Raw genomic sequence first — 5,104 nt, 5'->3', positions numbered from 1 at the left:
ATATATATATATATGACATGTTTTTGTATTTCTGATATACATGTATATGATATGTTTCTGTTTCTGATATTTTTCACTATAATCAAGTATTAAGTTTTTATTTAAAATTGTAAAATATGGCCAGGTGCAGTGGCTCACGCCTGTAATCCCAGCACTTTGGGAAGCCAAGAGGGGCAGATCACCTCAGGTCAGGAGTTCAATACCACCCTGGCCAACATGGCAAAACCCCGTCTCTACTAAAAAAAAAACAAAAATTAGCCAGGCACGGTGGCAGGCACCTATAATCCTAGCTACTCAGGGGAGGCTGAAGCAGGACAATTGCTTAAACCTGGGAGGTGGAGGTTGCAGTGAGCTGAAATCACGCCACTGCACTCCAGCCTGGGAGACAGAGTGAGGCTGTCTCAAAACTAAATAAATAAATACATATAACATTGCAAAATATGCATTCACAAATTAGTGTTACTGGAAAACTGCATGTTATGTAACAGTATGTATAGAAGTGAAAAAGTATAGCCAAAATGATATATCACCAAAATTAAAAAAAAATTAAACACAAAAATTTAAAAATAAGATCAAAACAAAATGACATGTACAAGTAAACCATTTTTTAAAATTTTATGTAAATATAAACATGGTCATTTATGGTCATAAACATTGAAAGGACGGAAATGAGAAATTATTCCTCAGGTGTTGGGTGTCTGTTTGCCATTTATTTCTCTTTTCTGAAAAACTTGCAAGCAGCGTGGATGACTTTTCTAAAGAGCAGAGAGACCAGGCATGGTGGCTCACGCCTGTAATCCCAGCACTTGGGAGGCCAAGGTGGGTGGATCATCTAAGTTCAGGAGTTCGAGACCAGCCTTGCCAACATGGCAAAACCCCATCTCTACTAAAAATACAAAATTAGCTGGGTGTGGTGGCACATGCCTGTAATCCCAGCTACTCAGGAGGTTGAAGCAGGAGAATCGCTTGAATCAGGGAGGCGGAGGTTGCAGTGAGCCAAGATGGCGCCACTGCACTCCAGCCTGGGTGACAGAGGGAGTTTCTGTCTCAAAAAAAGTCCCTGAGGTGATTCCGTCCTGCCCGGCTGTTCTTTTGAGCAGTGTTCATTTATCTCCATCCACCTTGTCTTCCACCTAAGTGCATGCCGCCACCCGATGGAAGATTCGATGGACATGAACATGAGCCGCCTGAGGCCCCAGAACTATCTTGTCGGTTGTGAACTAAAGGCCGACAAAGATTATCACTTTAAGGTGGATAATGATGAAAATGAGCACCAGTCATCCTTAAGCAGGGTCAGTTTAGGGGCTGGTGCAAAGGGTGAATTACGCATTGAAGTGGAGGCAATGAATCACGAAGGCAGTCCAGGTAAAGCAACACTGGCAGCTTTGAAAATGTCTATACAGCCAACGGTTTCCCTTGGGGGCTTTGAAATAACACCACCAGTGCTCTTACAATTGAAGTGTGGTTCTGGGCCAGTGCGTATTAGTGGACAGCACTTAGTAGCTGTGGGGGAAGATGAAGAGTCAGAAGACGAAGAGAATGTGAAACTCTGAAAGCTGTCTACCCCTGGAGGTGGTAGCAAGTTTCCACAGAAAAAAATAAAACTTGCTGCTGATGAAAATGATAATGATGAGGATGAGGATGATGAGGAAACTGAAGAAAAAGCACCAGTGAAGAAATCTATACTCGATACTCCAGCCAAAAATGCACAAAAGTCAAATCAGAATGCAAAAGACTCAAAACCGTCATCAACACCAGGATCAAAAGGACAAGAATCCTTCAAAACACAGGAAAAAACTCCGAAAACACCAAAAGGACCTAGTTCTATAGAAGACATTAAAGCAAAAATGCAAGCAAGTATAGAAAAAGGTGGTTCTCTTCTCAAAGTGGAAGCCAAGTTCATCAGTTATGTGAAAGACTGCGTCCGGATGACTGAGCAGGGGGCTATTCAAGATCTCGGGCAGTGGAGGCGGTCTCTTTAAGAAAATAATTTAAACAATTTGTTAAAAATTTCCATCTTATTTCATTTCTGTAACAGTTGATATCTGGCTGTCCTTTTTATAATGCAGAGTGAGAACTTTCCCTACTGTGTTTGATAAATGTTGTCCAGGTTCCATTGCCAAGAATGTGTTGTCCAAAATGCCTGTAGTTTTTAAAGACTGAACTCCACCCTTTGCCTGGTTTTAAGTATGTGTGGAGTGTTACAGCAGGACATAGTAGTAGCGGTGGTCAGACATGGAAATGCTGGGGACACAAAAGTATACATGTGGAATAAAACTCAGTATTTTAATAAAGTAAAACAAAAACAAAACAACACTGAAGAGAAAACACTCTCTGAAATGAAAGTAAAGAGAACAGAAAACAGTGGGAAGCTATTTGGTAGTAAGGGAAAGGACTATTTTCCAATGGCAAGTGACCAAATCACAAGGCAAAACTCCCTCCTCCTCCAACTGGAGTCCATGCAGGGACGCAGGCACACGGACGCACATGTGTCCCTCTATGTGAGCCTTGTATGGTGCACACTGATAGACTGATGGGGGCCCCCTGACCGTTCCTGTGAGAACCAAAAAGCTACTTCCCTCTTGGCGCACCTGGACTATCCCAGTGTGCTTCTGAAACTCTGGGAACCATCAGAGTCCGCTGGAGGGCTTCTGAAAACACTAACTGCTGGGCCCCAGGCCCACAGCTTCCCATTCACTGGGTCCGGGTGGGGCCCGGGAATATGCATTTCTAACAAATTCCCAGCGAGGCAGCTGCTGCCTGCCAGGGAACCCCACTTTGGGAACCATTGGCCTAGTGTCTGGGTCAGCGAATAGAGGAGGCCACCCGGAGGCCAGAAGGTGCTTGAGGCTCCGGCCCGGGTGGCTGATGTCTGGAGATGCCCTCCCCTAGGCCTTGAGCTTCCCCAATCTGACAACTTGCCAATAAGGGAAACGGGCGCGATGTAACTAACGTGCCGCGAACTAGTGCAGATTTTCACAGCCTAAGTCGAGAAGAAATGGAATTCTAGAAATGACGTGTGCCAAGAGTTTGCAGTGTAGACCTCAGAATCATCTCAGATTCATCTCAGATTTTCAGCAGCAGCAGGGAGCAGGTTGCCCACAGAACCGGCGGCCCCACTCGGCTTTCTGCAGGCTTTCCGACTCCGCGGCATTTTTTTTCAGAGCCTAAGGGCGGGAGGAGATGCCGTCTATTTGAGGGTGGGGGTGAGGGATAGCGGGGCTTTCTGGCATTTCTGGAGCAACACTGCCCCCAAGAGGAATCTGCGATAAAGCCTCAGGCTAAGTAGGCAAACAGCATGAACCGAACACGCTAGAAAGGCGAGGTAGTGAAAAAAGATCCAGAAAGATCCAGCAGCCAACTTGATGCTCCCTGCTGAGTGAAGATGGGACAATTAAAGCACTATGAGTGCAGCTAGATTCAAATAGCGGTTCTGCCACTTACTCACTTTGTGACCCTTGGCAAATTAGTCACCCTCCCTATGCCTCGGTTTACCCTACTTGTACCGACTTCATGGGGTATTAATGAACTAATATATGGAAAATATTGAAAGCATTTCTGTTGACTCCGGAAGCTCTTTGCAATTCTCCCAGAAGTAATCCACGTCATCATGCATTTACCCACATTCCACATTTGTCAGGAGTTGTAGGCCAAAATGGTTTTGTTTTGTTTTGTTTTTGATACGAAGTCTCAGTCTATTGCCCAGGCTGCAGTGCAGTGGCACGATCTCCGCTCACTGCAACTTCCGCCTCCTGAGTTCAAGCAATTCTCCTACCTCAGCCTCGGGAGAAGCCGGGATTACAAGCGTGCGCCACAACACCTGGCTAATTTTTTTGTATTTTCAGTGGAGACGGGGTTTTGCCGTGTTGCCCAGGCTGGTCTTGAACTTCTGACCTCAGGTGATCCACCTGCCTTGGCCTGTCAAAGTGCTGGGATTACAGGTGTGAGCCATTCATTGCGTCTGGCCCAAAATGTACTCGTTTTTTAAAGACAATGCTTAGTTTTGGTTCTCCACAATTAAACCCAGCATAGTGGCCAGGTGTGGTGATTTATGTAATCCCAGTGCTTTGGAAGTCCGAATACAGAGGATCGCTTGAGACCAGAAGTTCAAGACCAGCCTAAGCAAAACAGGGAGACCCCCGCCAACCCCCACCCTCCGTCTCTATTTTCAAAAATAAAATAGGCCAGGCGCAGTGGTTCATGCCTCTAATCCTAACATTTTGGGAGGCTGAGGAGGGAGGATTGCTTGAGTCCAGGAGTTTGAGACCAGCCTGAGCAACATGTTGAGACCCCATCTCTACCAAAAATTTTTTAAAATTAGCCAGGTGGCCGGGCACGGTGGCTCACGACTGTAATCCTAGCACTTTGGGAGGCTGAGGTGGGTGGATCACCTGAGGTCAGGAGTTCAAGACCAGCTTGGCCATCACGGTGAAACCCCATCTTTAAAAAAAAAAAATAAGCTGGGTGCGGTGGCTCACGCCTGTAATCCCAGCACTTTGGGAGGCCGAGGCAGGTGGATCATGAGGTCAAGAGATAGAGACCATTCTGGCCAACGTGGTTAAAACCCGTCTCTACTAAAAATACAAAAATTAGCTGGGCATGGTGGCACGTGCCTGTAGTCCCAGCTACTTGGGAGGCTGAGGCAGGAGAATTACTTGAACCTGGGAGGCGGAGGTTGCAGTGAGCCAAGGTCGCGCCACTGCACTGTAACCTGGTGCCTGGCGACGGAGTGAGACTCTGTCTCAAAGAAAATAAATAAATAAAATAAAAACAAAAATAAAAGTAAATTAGACAGGTATGGTGGTGTGTGCCTGTAGTCCAGCTACTTGGGAGGCTAAGGTGGGAGGATTGCTTGAGCCCGGGAGGGTCAAGGCTGCAGTGAGCCGAGATCACGCCACTGCACTCCAGCCTGGGTGACAGAGCAAAGACTCTGTCTCAAAGCAAACAAATAAATAAAATATAGTAAAGTAAAATTAAATTAATATAAAATTAAAATAGTATAAAATATAAAGGCATTAGTTGGGTGTGGTGGTGTGTGCCTGTAGTTTCAGCTACTTGGGAAGCTAAGGTGGGAGGATCCCTTGAGCCCAGGAGTTGGAGGCTG

General features: G+C 45.9%; 1 pseudogene; it reads left to right on the top strand.

Moving 5' to 3' along the window:
* Positions 1-1,074: 1,074 nt before the first annotated feature.
* On the top strand, positions 1,075-2,190 carry LOC108300894 (annotated as a pseudogene).
* Positions 2,191-5,104: the final 2,914 nt, after the last annotated feature.

Source organism: Cebus imitator, unplaced genomic scaffold, assembly GCF_001604975.1.
Source record: "Cebus imitator isolate Cc_AM_T3 unplaced genomic scaffold, Cebus_imitator-1.0 Scaffold30, whole genome shotgun sequence".
Taxonomy (NCBI): domain Eukaryota; kingdom Metazoa; phylum Chordata; class Mammalia; order Primates; family Cebidae; genus Cebus; species Cebus imitator.
The sequence above is the reverse complement of the archived record's forward strand: the minus strand, read 5'-3'. Positions and strand labels throughout refer to the sequence as shown.